Source organism: Ovis aries, chromosome 5 (assembly GCF_016772045.2).
Source record: "Ovis aries strain OAR_USU_Benz2616 breed Rambouillet chromosome 5, ARS-UI_Ramb_v3.0, whole genome shotgun sequence".
NCBI lineage: Eukaryota > Metazoa > Chordata > Mammalia > Artiodactyla > Bovidae > Ovis > Ovis aries.
In genome coordinates this window covers 62,295,168-62,311,936 of record NC_056058.1, presented here as the reverse complement: position 1 = coordinate 62,311,936, position 16,769 = coordinate 62,295,168, and positions in this window count along the sequence as shown.

Sequence of the window (16,769 nt, the reverse complement as noted above, 5' to 3'; positions counted from 1 at the left end):
ACTCTGTGAAAGTGAAATCACTCAGTTGTGTCTGATTCTTTGCAACTCCATGGACTATACAGTCCATTAAATTCTCCAGGCCAGAATACTGGAGTGGGTAGCCTTTCCCTACTCCAGGGGGTCTTCCCAACCCAGGGATCAAACCCAGGTCTCCCCACATTGCAGGCAGATTCTTTACCAGCTGAGCCATAAGGAAAGTCCATCTAGACTCTTTATTCCGTTTTATTTCATCAGTCTTTTTATTTCTATCCGTGTGCTAATAATATAGCACTACCATTATTGTTGTTACTTTGTAATCAAATCTAATACTTGGTAAGTCTTCCAGCTTTGTTCTTCCTTCCAAATAGTTTTAACTCTTTTCCTTTGAATTTCTGTAACATTTTGTAATCTGCATATAAATTATCTCCTCTCTCCTGTGCTTCCATCTACTCTCCTCTTCCCTTCCTTAACAAAAGAAAAAAACTAAAACAAAAACTCTTGAGTAAGATTGAAAATTTGAAAATTTGAGCATCAATAAATGCAACTTACAAGACTACCAGAAAAAGGGAAAAAAAAACCACAGATATTTTAACTCCACATATACTTTGAACTCCACAATACACTATTCTATATGTTTTTATTATTTTTAAATTTTCATGTTATTGTTATTCATTTTTGTTATTCTCTATTTCCATTGCTTATTGCACTTCATGCTTACATGTAGTATCATGTTCTTTGTCCCTGAGGAATCACATGTACCTATATATCTGAATTCATATGTATGTATATAGTCTTACCAATTTTGGCCATTTTATAGTAGTTCAAAAGCTACTTTCTTCCTGAGTCATGTGCTACCTTTGTGTCCATGACAAATCTCTTCTGATTTTCTTCATTCCACACTGGCTGCAGCTTCTCTGTCCCTTGTAGGCTCACTTCCTTGTGTCTGGCCCTTCAGTATTAATATCTTACAGGGTTCTGGACTGTCATCATTCACTGACTTCACCTTGTCGTGCTAAGACCCAAGGCAAACAGATGAGCAGAGAAACCCTGGTGGAAGGATGTAAGTCATGAAGCTTGTGTCTTTATCAAAAGGAGAAGTGTGTTAAACATAAGTCAATAATACTGCTTTTCATCTCTTTCTGGTGATTGAAGGAAGGAGCTATCCATTTCTGACTTTTAAATGCCAACTCCTAAACTTGTAGAACTTGCTCAGATTTTCACCAGAGCATTTTCAATTATTGAATGAATGATCACGTTTAAATATCCTGCAAATACTAAATGCTCAATAAGTCCAGAATAAACGTATAACTCAGACCTGTCCTACCCTACTGGCTACCAATGCTTTGTGAATAATACCGTCATTGACCCAACTGCTTAAGCCAGAATCCTCGGAGTACTCTATATTTCCTTGCTGTCAATACTTAGCTCAGAAGTTGCAACCTCCCAACTCCCTGTCCCAGGGATTTTAGCTGCACCGTGCGCGCATGCGCGCGCGTGTGTGTGTGTGTGTGTGTGTGTGTGTGTGTGTGTGTGAGAGAGAGAGAGAGAGATTGTATATATCATATTTTATCTTTGACATGTCTGTACTCTCTAACTGACTGTAATAAGACAGGCAGAGCTGTGTCTTATTCATCTCTGAGTACCTAGTGTCTCACTACATTGTAAATATTTTTAACCACTTTGCATATTTCAAGGTAAAGTGGGAAAAGTGTCATGGAAATAGAGCAGCTTTAGTGGTCACCAGTAGAAAAGGATCCTTGAGACTGGGGACATCACAAAAAGGCTTCATTGAGCAAGTCGCAGGTAGCATTGGATGCTAGACTGACACTTAATATTGATGTTTCCTAGGACAATTTATATAACATGTATAATCCTATGTGGCCTTATATGTAAATTGGGGATCGTCATATTTTTTCTTCTTTTTTTTTTTGCTATATCTCTGAGAATGAAATGAGATGGTCCATGTAATACACTAAGGAAAAGGCCTGGCATCTACAATAACCGCCCAATAAACCTGGGCTGTCTATACTAATAAAATAACTCAGGCACTGACAGCTGGGAGAGTTCAGGGCGCAGATGGAGGGCAGGGAATCTGTGTGGTTCATAAAACAAGACACGGAGGAGAATACTACAAATTTAGGTTAGAAAGGGACGTGAGATTTAATTCGACAGAAATGAGTCAATGTCCTCCTAAATGGTCTTAATTCTAAAATATATAATAGTCTGAATAATAGGACTTAATTAATGGGAAAAAGAGTGGGCATATGGCTGGCGTGTAAACTTTTACTTCCTGAATTCTGTGATCACGTCAGACAGCACTAACTGATGTTACATCCAGATGTGGCTTCCAAATTCTCAATAGATTGGTCCAGATAGGCTTTCTCAATCAATCAGGAACTGACTTACCATCTCTTAGTAGCAAGTGTCTCTGTGGCTCCATTTAAATTTGTGTGTGCTGACATAGCTAAATCAAGGGAAGAAGCTCAAAGATCTCTGAGTAAATAATATGAGAATAATTGAAAGAATAATTGTTAGTACAAAAAGCACATTTCTAGTCTATACCCTGAAATTCTCAGGCTGGTTTTTTTTTTTTTTAATATCTTGCATTAGTATGACCCATCAGAGCTTTCAAAATCCATACATATGATTTCATCCTCAGAACAATCCAGGAGGGTTTGAAACTAAATTTACAGAATCCACTTCAGACATAAGTAAACTGATGTTTTGTGATACCTTAAAATTATCAAAGTGAATTAATGTTAGCACCAAGGTTGAAACACTGACCTTGGACACTTACTTCAGAGCTGGGAGAAGTGGGGGTTGATTGTTACTAGTAGGTTTGGCCCTTTAGCTCAGTATTCTAGTTTGGATCCAGTTTCTAATTAACAGACATGATTATACAGTGGAAGTGAGAAATACATTTAAGGGACTCAATCTGATGGATAGAGTGCCTGATGAATTATGGACAGAGGTTCGTAACATTGTCAGGAGACAGGAATCAAGACCATTCCCATGGAAAAGAAATGCAAAAAAGCAAAATGGCTGTCTGGAGAGGCCTTACAAATAGCTGTGAAAGAAGAGAAGTGAAAACCAAAGGAGAAAAGGAAAGATACACCCATTTGAATGCAGAGCTCCAAAGAATAGCAAGGAGAGATAAGAAAACCTTCCTAAGCAATCAATGCAAAGAAATAGAGGCAAACAAGAGGATGGGAAAGACTAGAGAACTCTTCAAGAAACTTAGAGATACCGAGGGAACATTAAATGCACAGATGGGCTCGATAAAGGACAGAAATAGTATGGATGTAACAGAAGCAGAAGATATTCAGAGGAGGGGGCAAGAATACACAAAAGAACTGTACAAAAAAGATCTTCACGACCCAGACAATCACGATGGTATGATCACTCACCTAGAGCCAGACATCCTGGAATGTGAAGTCAAGTGGGCCTTAGAAAGCATCACTACGAACATAGCTAGTGGAGGTGATGGAGTTCCAGTTGAGCTTTTTCAAATCCTGAAAGATGATGCTGTGAAAGTGCTGCACTCAATATGCCAGCAAATTTGGAAAACTCAGCAGTGGCCACAGGACTGGAAAAGGTCAGTTTTCATTCCAATCCCAAAGAAAGGCAATGCCAAAGAATGCTCAACCTCCCACACAATTGCACTCATCTCACACACTAGTAAAGTAATGCTCAAAATTCTCCAAGCCAGCCTTCAGCAATGTTAGCCGTGAACTTCCAGAAGTTCAAGCTGGTTTTAGAAAAGGCAGAGGAGCCAGAGATCAAATTGCCAATGTCCGCTGGATCATGGAAAAAGCAAGAGAGTTCCAGAAAAACATCGATTTCTGCTTTATTGACTATGCCAAAGCCTTTGACTGTGTGGATCACAATCAACTGTGGAAAATTCTTCAAGAGATGGGAATACCAGACCACCTGACCTGCCTCTTGAGAAACCTATATGCAGAAAGGGAAGAGGAGCTAAAAGCCTCTTGATGAAAGTGAAAGAGGAGAGCGAAAAAGTCAACTTAAAGCTCAACATTCAGAAAAGTAAGATCATGGCATCCAGTCCCATCACTTCATGAGAAATAGATGGGAAACAGTGGAAACAGTGTCAGACTTTTTTTTGTGCTCCAAAATCACTGCAGATGGTGACTGCAGCCATGAAGTTATAAGACGCTTACTCCTTAGAAGAAAGGTTATGCTCAACCTAGATAGCATGTTGAAAAGCAGAAACTTGACTTTGCCAACAAAGGTCCATCTAGTCAAGGCTATGGTTTTTCCTGTGGTCATGTATGGATGTGAGAGTTGAACTGTGAAGAAAGCTGAGTGCCGAAGAATTGATGCTTTTGAACTGTGGTGTTGGAGAAGACTCTAGAGAGTCTCTTGGACTGCAAGGAGATCCAACCAGTCCATTCTGAAGGAGATCAGCCCTGGGATTTCTTTGGAAGGAATGATGGTAAAGCTGAAACTCCAGAACTTTGGCCCCCTCATGAGAAGAGTTGACTCATTGGAAAAGACTCTGATGCTGGAAGGGATTGGGGGCAGGAGGAGAAGGGGACGACCGAGGATGAGATGGCTGGATGGCATCACTGACTCAATGGACGTGAGTCTGAGTGAACTCCTGGAGTTGGTGATGGACAGGGAGGCCTGGCGTGCTGCATTTCAGGGGGTCATAGTCAGACACGACTGAGCAACTGAACTGAACTGAATGTCATTGGAAATAAAGGACTGATGTTATTATCATTCAACCACCCAGAAAATGTGACACACTCAGCACTGTTCTAGCCTGTTGTTCAGATGGAACATAAAGCAATATGCTGCTTCTGCAAAGAGACCTAACCCTAGGACGCAAAAAATTAGGACCCATGATTTTACTAGAGTATGCTTCCAAGTCTTTATTTGAACTTTTCTATTATTTCCTTTGAAGATAGCTAAATCTTCCTTAGTATATGTTTTTCAAAAGTGTATATAGAGAAGGGTATTAGGAAACTTTAAACTTGATTGTTGCTTATTGAGGGTCAATCATAGACAGTGATTAAAATAGAATATAATCTGTTCAAGCTGTGGAAAATAGAAATTGATTTGCCAACATTAATTACATTTTTTAAACTTAGGGGTACTGAATGAAGGCTGTGTGTAGAGTGGTTAAGTGTTGAGTGGTTAATAAGACATAGTTTGGTTTCAGACAAGGGCATAGTTTGCAAGCTGACCATTGTATGTTGCCAAAGGGAGACCTGGGTTCAATCCCTGGGTTGGGAAGATCCCCTGGAGAAGGTAATGGCAATCCACTCCAGTACTATTGTCTGGAAAATCCCATGGACAGAGGAGCCTGGTAGGCTACAATCTAGGTGTTCACCAAGAGTTGGACATGACTGAGTGACTTCACTTTCACTTTCATGTGACTTTTAGCCTTAGTTTCCTCATTAGAAAAACTGGAATATCAATTCATGTGGGCTGTAAAGAAAACTGAATGAGGTAACACATCTATAGATAATCCCAAGGATTTATTAAATATCTCATCTACTTTAGTTATTCCTTAATCTTACTGTTGAACCTAGGGTACCATACTGAGAGGTGGATTGTATAGAATCTTTTCCATATCCATTACAAACTGCTTGAGCTATAGAAGTATACAGGATGTACAAGCTAGTCAGGACATTCGGTTCAGTTCAGTTCAGTTGCCCAGTCGTATCCTGCTCTTTGTGACCCCATGAATCACAGCATGCCAGGCCTCCCTGTCCATCACCAACTCCAGGAGTTCACTCAGACTCATATCCATCAAGTCAGTGATGCCATCCAGACATCTCATCTTCTGTCGTCCCTTTCCCTCCTGCCCCCAATCCCTCCCAGCATCAAAGTCTTTTCCAATAAGTCAACTCTTCACATGAGGTGGCCAAAGTACTGGAGTTTCAGCTTTAGCATCATTCCCTCCAAAGAAATCCCAGGGCTGATCTCCTTCAGAATGGACTGGTTAGAGATCATCTAATTTCAAGCCATCGTTTCCCAAAATGTTCCTGATGATCAATCTATTGTACTGTTTAGAACCCAGATCACTATACAAAGTTCATCCTCTTCATTCCAAAGGGACATTCGACAGTGCAGTGGGGCACAGGTTGGGAAAGGGGCCTGGAGACATGAAGAGCTTAAAGGGAGATGAGAGGAAATTTAACCTGTTGGAAAGGAAACTTGGAATAAGTGTAGACTTGTATCAGAGGAGAAATATGCCCCTAAGCCCTTTTCGCAAAAGCCCGTAGCCAAAGGCAATCACTTGGAGCAAAAGAAAAAGTTGAGTGGAATGAATTAAAAGTGTGTGCCAAGGCGGAACAGACTTGCTAACAGTGAGAGACTCATTTAATGAATATCAGCCAAGGTATAGATTTATGCACAATAAAATTCTGCATTTGACAGATTTTCACTATTCTACATTTCAAGCTTATTCAAAAAGCTAACAGTTTTTCTCAATAGGGTCATTCTTCCCAGATGCATTTAATCAGTGATAAGAACAACAAAGAGGCCTCATTCTGTGCCTCAGCCTTTATAGTTCTCTGTATGCTTTTTCTGTTTTTAAAATAAAATTACTCTTTGGGGGAAAAAAAAAAAAACTGACAGGCCTAGGCAATGCTCAAAGCATTCAAAATGTGGGTGAGTTTTTAAGAATATCAAAGCTAGAAGTGTCCTTAGGGGTCATATTAGAAGTCATTTTCAGTACAGGAAACTAAGACACCAACGTGATTTAGAGCAGTAAACAAGTTCTTCTGTAGAAATGCTTTATAAATTTCTAGGTTCTGAAGTCTTATGCTTGGGGAAAGTAAAGTAGGTGTTTATCTACTTGTTATGATTGAGATGCTTCATCTGTACTACCCCTATAAGGTGTTGATGCTTGAAAAGCCAGTGGTCTTTGTGTCAGGCTTTACTTTTGTCATCCAAGGAGTGTAATGGTCATATGCTACTTGTACCCAGCAGGGCAAGTATAACATGGGGGTTTTTCAAGAGAAAAATTATAGAAGTGGTAGACTGCATAGGCCAGGCTTAACAGCTCTGCAGGTATTATGGCCAACCATTTGGAAGAGAGGCCCTGACGAATGCTCTACATACTTACAGGGTCAGAGGGACAAGGAACATCCATTGACTGTTTCAGTAGTGCAATGGGCAGGCTTCCACTGCATTGTAAAGCTGGTTGTGCTCACCTTTTCTCAGCTGTGCCTTTGTGACTTCACACCACTAGCTTGGTGTTGGCCATGGTGAGAGCACTTGCATGTAAGATATTGATGAACTTTGCAAAGTGGGAATTTTTTTACTTTTTGGAGGTGGTGGGGAGCTATTCTAGTAACATGCAGCTGCAACTATGTGATAATGGAAGCACTCTGGTTAGAGGTATACCCTTGTTAGAAAGGTGAAGACTTGAGTACTCAGACCTCTTAAGCTCACTTTAGTAAAGCTACTCAGAAAATGTGTGTGCATGTGTGAGTATGTGAGCTGGGGGTGGGGAGGTGGGCATGAACATTACAGGGCCATCCAGACCTGTCTCTCACCAGCTCTCTTGTAAAAGCTCCAAAGAGTGAAGATAATTCTTATAACACTAGCTGATATCAAAAAGCCCTTACCATGTGCCAGTTACTTGGCTAATTTGCCATTTAGTTCTCAAAGCAATAGTTGAGTTGATACAGCTACTACCATTTTGTAGATGAGAAAACCAAGGCCTATAACATACTAATAACTTGCTTGAGAAATAAGAGTATTAAGAGGCAATGGGAAAGTTCTGTCAGGTTCTAGACCTTGAACTTCTTTTTTTTTAATTTTTAAAAATTATTTTAATTGCAGGCTAATTACTTTACAATATTGTAGCGTTTTTTTTGCCATATATTGACATGAATCAACCATGGGTGTACATGTGTCCCCCATCCTGAACCCCCCTCCACCTCCCTCCCCATCATATCCCTCAGGGTCATCCCAGTGCACTGGCCCTGAGTGCCCTGTCTCATGCATCGAATCTGGACTGGCCATCTGTTTCACATATGATAATATACATGTTTCAATGCTATTCTCTCAAATCATCTAACCCTCGCCTTCTCTCACAGAGTCCGAAAGTCTGTTCGTAACACGTGTGTCTCTTTTGCTGTCTTGCGTATAGGGTCATCATTCAGTTCAGTTCAGTTCAGTCGCTCAGTCGTGTCTGACTCTTTCTGACCCCATGAACCACAGCACACCAGGCCTCCTATCCATCACCAACTCCTGGAGTCCACCCAAACCCATGTCCATTGAGTCGGTGATGCTATCCAGTTATCTCATCCTCTGTCGTCCCCTTCTCCTCCTGCCCTCAATCTTGCCTCGCATCAGGGTCTTTTCAAATGAGTCAGCTCTTCGCATCAGGTGGCCAAAGTATTGGAGTTTCAGCTTCACGATCAGTCCTACCAAAGAACACCCAGGGCTGATCTCCTTTAGGATGGACTGGTTGGATCTCCTTGCAGTCTGAGGGACTCTCAAGAGTCTTCTCCAACACCACAGTTCAAAAGCATCATTACCATCTTTCTAAATTCCATATATATGCATTAATATACTGTATTGGTGTTTTTCTTTCTGACTTACTTCACTCTGTATGATAGGCTCAAATTTCATCCACTTCATCAGAACTGATTCAAATGTATTCTTTTTAATGGCTGAGTAATACTCCATTGTGTATATGTACCACAGCTTTCTTATCCATTCATCTGTTGACGGGCATCTAAGTTGCTTCCATGTCCTGGCTATTGTAAACAGTGCTGCAATGAACATTGAGGTACACGTGTCTCTTACAATTCTGGTTTCCTTGGTGTTTATGCCCAGTGGTGGGGTTGCTGGGTCATATGACATTACTATTTTCAGTTTTTAAAGGAATCTCCCCCCTGGTCTCTGTAGTGGCTGTACTAGTTTGCATTCTCACCAACAGTGTAAGAGGGTTCCCTTTTCTCCACACCCTCTCCAGCATTTATTGCTTGTAGACTTTTTGATGGTAGCCATTCTGACTGGTGTGAGATGGTACCTCATTGTGGTTTTGATTTGCATTTCTCTGATAATGAGTGATGTTGAGCATCTTTTCATGTGTTTGTTAGCCATCTGTATGTCTTCTTTGGAGAAATGTCTGTTTAGTTCCTTGGCTCATTTTTTGATTGGGTTGTTTATTTTTCTGGAATTGAGCTGCAGGAGTTGCTTGTATATTTTTGAGATTAATTCTTTGTCAGTCGCTTCATTTGCTATTATTTTCTCCCATCTGAAGGCTGTCTTTTCACCTTGCTTATAGTTTCCTTCATTGTGCAAAAGCTTTTAATTTTAATTAGGTCCCATTTGTTTATCTTTGCTTTTATTTCCATTACTCTAGGAGATGGGTCATAGAGGATCTTGCTGTAATTTATGTCAGAGAGTTTTTTGCCTATGTTTTCCTCTAGCAGTTTTATAGTTTCTGGTATTATATTTAGATCTTTAGTCTATTTTGAGTTAATTTTTGTGTATGGTGTTAGAAAGTGTTCTAGTTTCGTTCTTTTATAAGTAGTTGACTTGTTGTCCCAGCACCACTTGTTAAAGAGATTGTCTTTAATCCATTGTATATTCTTCCCTCCTTTGTCAAAGATAAAGTGTCCATAGGTACATGGATTTATCTCTGGGCTTTCTATTTTGTTCCATTGATCTATATTTCTGTCTTTGTGCCAGTACCATACTGTCTTCATGACTGTAGCTTTGTAGTATAGTGTGAAGTCAGGCAGGTTGATTCCTCCAGTTCCATTTTTCTTTCTCAAGATTGCTCTGGCTATTCGAGGTGTTTTTATATTTCCATGCAAATCGTGAAATTATTTGTTCTAGTTCTGTGACAAATACCATTGGTAGCTTGATAGGTATTGCATTGAATCTATAGATTGCTTTGGGTCGTATACTCATTTTCACTATATTGATTCTGTCAGCCCAAGAACATGGTATATTTCTCCATCTATTTGTGTCCTCTTTGATTTTTCACATCAGTGTTTTATAGTTTTTTATACATAGGTCTTTTGTTTCTTTAGGTAGATTTATTTCTAAGTATTTTATTCTTTTCATTGCAATGGTGAATGGAGTTGTTTCCTTAATTTCTTTTTCTGTTTTCTCATTGTTAGTGTATAAGAATGCAAGGGATTTATCTGTGTTAATTTTATATCCTGCAACTTAACTATGTTCATTGTTTAGCTCTAGTAATTTCCTGGTATAACCTTTTAGGGTTTTCTATGTAGAGGATCATGTTATCTGCAAACAGTGAGAGTTTTGCTTTTTCTTTTCCAATCTGTATTCCTTTTATTTCTTTTTCTTCTCTGATTGCTGGGTCTAAAACTTCCAAAACTATGTTAAATAGTAGTGGTGAAAGTGGGCACCCTTGTCTTGTTCGTGATTTTAGGGGAAATGCTTTCAAGTTTTCACCATTGAGGATAATGTTTGCTGTGAGTCTGTCATATGTGGCTTTTACTATGTTGAGGTATATTCCTTCTATTCCTGCTTTCTGGAAGGTTTTTATCATAAAATGTTGAACTTTGTCAAAGGCTTTCTTTGCATCTATTGAGATAATCATATGGTTTTTATCTTTCAATTTGTTAATGTGGTATATCACATTGATTGATTTGTGAATATTGAAGAATCCTTGCATCCCTGGGATAAAGCCCACTTGGTCATGATGTATGATCTTTTTAATATGTTGTTGGATTCTATTTGCTAGAACTTTGTTAAGGATTTTTACATCTACATTCATCAGTGATACTGGCCTGTAGTTTTCTTTCTTTCTTTTTCTTTTTTTTTTTGTGTGGCATGTTTGTCTGTTTTTGGTATTAGGGTGATAGTGGCCTCATAGAATGAGTTTGGAAGTTTACCTTCCTTGGCAATTTTCTGGAAGAGTTTGAGTAGATAGGTGTTAGCTCTTCTCTAAATTTTTGGTAGAATTCAGCTGTGAAGCCATCTGTAGACCTGGAACTTCTAAACATGGTTCTTTTCTATAGATTATTCTTAAGATAGTGGTTTCCAGCTTATGGACTGTGGATCCCAGGGAGAGGGAGGTATACAATGAGCTGAGAAGACTTGAAGGGGTTGTTTAATCTATATACACAGAAATCATTATGTATGAACCAAGAATAATTATCTCACATGTATTTATACTACTGTATTCAAAATTATGTGAAGATTGTTGAGATGAATACATATTTACTTTTTGAATTTATATTCGTATTCATTAAATGTCTACTATGTTCTAGACATTTCACCATATACAGGGCATGCAACAACAAAATAGATAAATGTGGTCTGTGACCTAATATAGTTTCTTTAAAAATTAATGCTAAATACTATGATGTATTGGAGAAGACTCTTGAGAGTCCCTTGGACTGTGAGGAGATCCAACCAGTCCATCCTAAAGGAAATTAGTCCTGAATATTCATTGCAAGGACTGATGCTGAAGCTGAAGCTGAAACTCCAGTACTTTGGCCACCTGATGCAAAGAACCAATTCATTTGAAAACACCCTGATGGTGGGAAAGATTGAAGGGGGAGGAGAAGGGGACAACAGAGGATGAGATGGTTGGATGGCATTACCGAGTTGATGGACATGAGTTTGAGTAAAATCCGGAAGTTGGTGATGGACAGGGACGCCTGGTGTGCTGCAGTCCACGGGGTCACAAAGAGTTGGACACAACTGAGCGACTGAACTGAACTATGATGTGAAGGCTGCCTGGTGGCTCAGATAGTAACAAATCTGCCTGAAATGTGAGAGACCCAGGTTCGATCCCTGGTTTAGGAAGATCCCCTGGAGAAGGAAATGGCAACTTACTCTAGTATTCTTCCCTGGAGAATTTTGTGGACAGAGGGGCCTGGCAGGCTACAGTCCATGGGGATACAAAGAGTTGGACGTGGCTGAGCAACTAACACTTTCACTTTTTTTTCACATAATATGAGATAATAAAAATTTTGGTAATACAAGAAATACCTTGTTTTGGATATGTTCAGGAACTCCTGCCTCTGAAGGGAATGTCCCTTGCCCTAGCAGTCTTCCCCCGCCCCCCAGCAGTCTTGTCCCTAAAACTAACTGCCACTTGTGCTATACGTGCTGCTAGTATCCCATCATTAGGACTCCTGTAACAGCTCCTAACCGATCTGTAACCCTCCATTTCCTCTTTAACCCAATCTCCCCTCCATGCACTGTCCTGTTCTTCTTCCTAATGCTTAGATATGATAAAATCATTTTTTTTAAAAAACTGGATGATAGTCAAGTCTGACCAACAGAATATGGATCTGAGAATCAATGTATTTTTCTCCAGATTTGGTGTAAGTCCAAAGTGGCCCAGTGCTAAAGACTCCACCTGCCAACACAGGAGATGCTGGAGACATGAGTTCGATCCCTGGGCCAGGAAGGTCCTTTGGAGCAGAAAATGACAACCCACTCCAGTATTCTTGCCTGGGAAATCCCATGGACAGAGGAGCCTGGTGGGCTACAGTCCAAAGGGTCACAAAGAGTCAGATATGACTGAGCATGTGCACATAGGTGTGCTGTATAAGTGAACTATACTCATGTCAAACTCAACATTCAGAAAACTAAGATCATGGCATCTGGTCCCATCATTTCATGGCAAATAGATGGAGAAACAATGGACACAGTGAGAGACTTTTCTTTTTTGGGCTCCAAAATCACTGCAGACGGTGACCCAGCCATGAAATTAAAAGATGCTTGCTCTTTGGAAGAAAAGCTGTGATCAACCTGGACAGCATATTAAAAAGCAGAGACATGACTTTATTGACAATGTCTGTCTAGTCAAACTATGGTTTTCCAAGTAGTCGTGTATAGATGTGAAAGTTGGACTATGAAGACTGCTGAGTGCTGAAGAATCAATGCTTTTGAACTGTGGTGCTGGAGAAGACTCTTGAGAGTCCCTTAGACTGCAAGAAGATCCAACCAGTCCCATCCTGAAGGAAATCAGTCCTGAATATTCATCAGAAGGACTGATGCTGAAGCTCAAACTCCAATTCTGATGCAAAGAACTGACTCATTGGAAAAGACCCTGAAGCTGGGAAGGATTGAAGGGGATGACAAAGGATGATATGGTTGGATGGCATCACCGACTTCATGGACATGATTTTGAGTAAACTCCATGAGTTGGTAATGGACAGGGAAGCCTGGTGTGCTGCACTTCCTGGCCACAACTGAGTAACTGAACTGAATTGACTGACCCATGTCACTTTAGTGTTTATTATTTAGTTATTGTGCTTCCTTCATCCTCCTCAAGATCTCTGTTTTCTATTCTCTCTTCTGTTTCCTCCTCTCTCGCCTCTTCTTTTATGCTCTCTCTCTCTACCTCTCTCACCTATGTGTATACACCAAAAGAAAAAACAAAACAAGAAAAAACAGTACCCAAATAATAAACAATATTTTAAAAACATTTAAAAGGCTTTACTGAAGCTAAGACCTCATCTGACTAAAAGTTTAGATACTTATAACCTTTGCAAATATTTTTCCAGCAAGTCATAAGACTTTTCTCTGTCAAATCTAAAATCTGTATCTTTTTCTAATCCACCTGCACTTTTCTTTTCACATAGGTTATTTTCAAACATAATTGATGACTGAAAAATACTGTATATTAAGCATCAGATAGCAGGACATCCTGGAATGTGAAGTCAAGTGGGCCTTAGAAAGCATCAATATGAACAAAGCTAGTGGAGGTGATGGAATTCCAGTTGAGCTATTTCAAATTCTGAAAGATGATGCTGTGAAAGTGCTGCACTCAATATGCCAGCAAATTTGGAAAACTCAGCAGTGGCCACAGGGCTGGAAAAAGTCAGTTTTCATTCCAATCCCAAAGAAAGGCAGTGCCAAAGAATGCTCAAATTCCTGCACAATTGCACTCATCTCACATGCTAGTAAAGTAATGCTCAAAATTCTCCAAGCCAGGCTTCAGCAATATGTGAACTGTGAACTTCCAGAAGTTCAAGCTGGTTTTAGAAAAGGCAGAGGAACCAGAGATCAAATTGCCAGCATCTGCTGGATCATGGAAAAAGCAAGAGAGTTCCAGAAAAACATGTATTTCTGCTTTATTGACTATGCCAAAACCTTTGACTGTGTAGATCAAAATAAACTGTGGCAAGTTCTGAAAGAGATTGGAATACCAGCCCACCTGACCTGCCTCTTGAGAAATCTGTATGCAGGTCAAGAAGCAACAGTTAGAACTGGACATGGAACAACAGACTGGTCTTGATGAAAGTGAAAGAGGAGAGTGAAAAAGTTGGCTTAAAGCTCAACGTTCAGAAAACTAAGATCATGGCATCTGGTCCCTTCACTTCATGGGAAATAGATGGGGAAACAGTGGAAACAGTGTCAGACTTTATTTTTTGGGGCTCCAAAGTCACTGCAGATGGTGATTGCAACCATGAAATTAAAAGACGCTCACTACTTGAAAGGAAAGTTATTACCAACCTAGACAGCACATTAAAAGGCAGAGACATTACTTTGTGAACAAAAGTCCATGTAGTCAAGGCTATGGTTTTTCCTGTGGTCATGTATGGATGTGAGCGTTGGACTATGAAGAAAGCTGAGCGCCGAAGAATTGATGCTTTTGAACTGTGGTATTAGAGAAGACTCTTGTGAGTCCCTTGGACTGCAAGGAGATCCAACCAGTCCATTCTGAAGGAGATCAGCCCTGGGATTTCTTTGGAGGGAATGATGCTGAAGCTGAAACTCCAGTACTTTGGCCCCCTCATGCGAAGAGTTGACTCATTGGAAAAGACTCTGATGCTGGGAGGGATTGGGGGCAAGAGGAGAAGGGGACGACTGAGGATGAGATGGCTGGATGGCATCACTGACTCGATGGACATGAGTCTGAGTGAACTCCAGGAGTTGGTGATGGACAGGGAGGCCTGGCGTGCTGTGATTCATGGAGTTACAAGAATTGAACACGACTGAGTGACTGAACTGAACTGCACTGAACAGATCTAGATATATTATCAGGTTGTTATTGCTCAACTAATGTGCTTTTGAAAATCAATTGGTGTTTAACCTGAGAAAACCACCTTTTAAAATCTTAATGAAAACTTATTATGAAAAAGTTAATTAAAATATGTCACTCTTCCCTCTCCCCTCTTCCCCAAGTATAAGGTCTTGCTTTGTATGTGTGTAATCGTGATCTGCAAGGGGAAGTTTTCCATATTCATTTTCAGAGACTGCTGTTTGAAATGAATGCACACAATATTATTTTAGGAAACATGATCAATATATTCCTCCACATGGTGTAGAGAATGCCAGAATGAATCAAGCATGATTGGGGGGCTGATTTCTAGTTTCACTGGGCCAGTGTAGAGATGCTTAAACTGGCTTGGTGACAAAAGCCAAGGACATCATGGATAAGTGGCAGGGGTAGGGCATCCTTTCCATTCCCCTCCCTCCCATCAAGTCTCCAACATTGTGCGTTTGTAGAAATGTTTCTGGACTGGGATACTTCCTGCATGGCCTCCTACTTGTAAAACCACATGCTAACACTCTACAATTTCATTAATGAAAGAAGGCTAATCGGGAGATCTCCATTAAATTTCAAAGTGAACATCTGGTATGGAACATTTGTTAATTTTTTTCTTTTCTTTTTTTTTTTCTTTTGTCTTCCAAGGAGGTCCTCACATTCAATATCAGGATGGGAGTATAATTGAGACCTTCCCTGCTGTCAGTATAACTGTCTTTCATTGCTAAAGCACAAATAATTACTTATAAAACAGAAGGTGGTCTGCTTAAAAAATTCAAGTAAATGTTGTTGGTATTTTTAGATGTCCTTTGCTATAGACCTTTTTTATTCTCTCCTGGATCAAGTGGCCACTCTTAAAAGAGCCAGTTAGCATGTGTATACTCTGACATCTGTTTCCTATAGGTGCATTTGCCTTTCACTTCTCTTTTATTTTCCCACTTGTTGAAGATTGACCTTGTTTCATCCCTAAAGTTGTCTCTGTCTGAAGTGTATGGGGATCTGTGTTTTTATTTATACAGTTATATCATCCAAGGATCCAATCATGAACTTAGCACCTCATCGTATTTGCCTATCTTCATCACCAAGTGAGCACAGAGAAGTGAAGTTGTTTGTTGAGAGAAAATGATGGAGCTTAAAATTTAGTATATCAAGTTGGATTGAGGTGTGGTGCCAAATCCAACCATATCTCAAAACTGAATTTTCTACCCATATTCCTGAGTATGTTTTTATTTTTTATTTTTTTCTGTCCTGCTGTCTGTAAAAGCTCCCCAAATTGTTGGTTATTTGGAAAGCTACTATTGTCAGAGTGATATCATGCATTATAAGCAAGATAAACCTAATGTTTCTAATTTAACACATTTTTAAAGGACACTAGCATCACACAGCAGAGAAGGCAATGGCACCCCACTCACGTACTCTTGCCTGGAAAATCCCATGGACAGAGGAGCCTGGTGGGCTGCAGTCCATGGGATCGCTAAGAGTTGGACAGGACTAAGCGACTGCACTTTCACTTTTCACTTTCATGCATTGGAGAAGGAAATGGCAACCCATTCCAGTGTTCTTGCCTGGAGAATCCCAGCGACGGTGGAGTCTGTTGGGCTGCCATCTATGGAGTCGCGCAGAGTCGGACACGACGGAAGCAACTTAGCAGCATCACACAGAACCAGTAGGAAGGCTGAGAGACCAGTTGTGGACATACGGAGAAACTAATTCATATTCTGTCTTTGTTTTGTAAGACTGGTAGTTGCCTAAATTAGGGTGTATGCCCACTATCATTTAGCTAGATGATAGGAGAATGAATCTGGTGTAAGAT